The 653-nt window shown below is 62.8% G+C and overlaps 1 protein-coding gene across 2 annotated transcripts in view; it reads right to left on the bottom strand.

Annotated features, from left to right (window-relative positions):
• The window catches only part of LOC113211905 (hemicentin-2-like), a 90,076-nt gene that overhangs the window by 1,500 nt on the left and 87,923 nt on the right, over window positions 1-653 (bottom strand). The gene's annotated exons all lie outside the window — the stretch shown is intronic.

Raw genomic sequence — 653 nt, forward strand, 5'->3', positions numbered from 1 at the left:
GGGGCGCTGCAGGCTGGGGGCGGCCAGGATGACCTAGCCGGAGCGGCCTGCCGACTAAGCACTATCAGGCCGAGGCCCCCGGCGCCCTGCGGCCGGCTGGCGGACCAGCGGCACCAGCGGCACCAGCGCGGCAGCCTCGGCGGCAGCGGCTTGAGGCAGGAGGAGAGGGCGAGGTTATGGCGGGGTCCGCTCCAGAGCGAATGGCCAGCGGGACAGCGAGAGGGGAGTGGGGAGACTACATCCACCCGCTGTCCAGAAGAAAAATAAATGTCAGAAAGAATGATTACGAGGTAGATGAACGCGCGTGCGCCAGCGTACCCGCGGCGGCGCTGGCTTTACGAAGTTTCGCGCTGGGACGGGAGGGAGCGCGTGCGCAGCGCTTCTCGAGAGGCTTCTCGCGAGCGCTTTTGAAAGTAACGTCAGCAGTTACGAGTAATTATCACGTATTTTTGTACTGGGTCCTCTTAGCGCACACCTTGACACTTGCTTATGGAGGGGGGGGGGCTGAGGTCGGCTCTCCTCTGCGCCTCTTGCCGCTCTGCACCAAAACAACGCGGCGCAGCGCAGCAGCGAGACGACAAAAGTTTGGCGGCGATATTGAAACTAAATAAAGCGGAGAGCTAGGCACGGTGGGGGGAGAGAAAGAGAGAGGG

The sequence above is a fragment of the Frankliniella occidentalis genome, unplaced genomic scaffold, assembly GCF_000697945.3.
Source record: "Frankliniella occidentalis isolate FOCC.00 unplaced genomic scaffold, Focc_3.1 Scaffold15, whole genome shotgun sequence".
Taxonomy (NCBI): domain Eukaryota; kingdom Metazoa; phylum Arthropoda; class Insecta; order Thysanoptera; family Thripidae; genus Frankliniella; species Frankliniella occidentalis.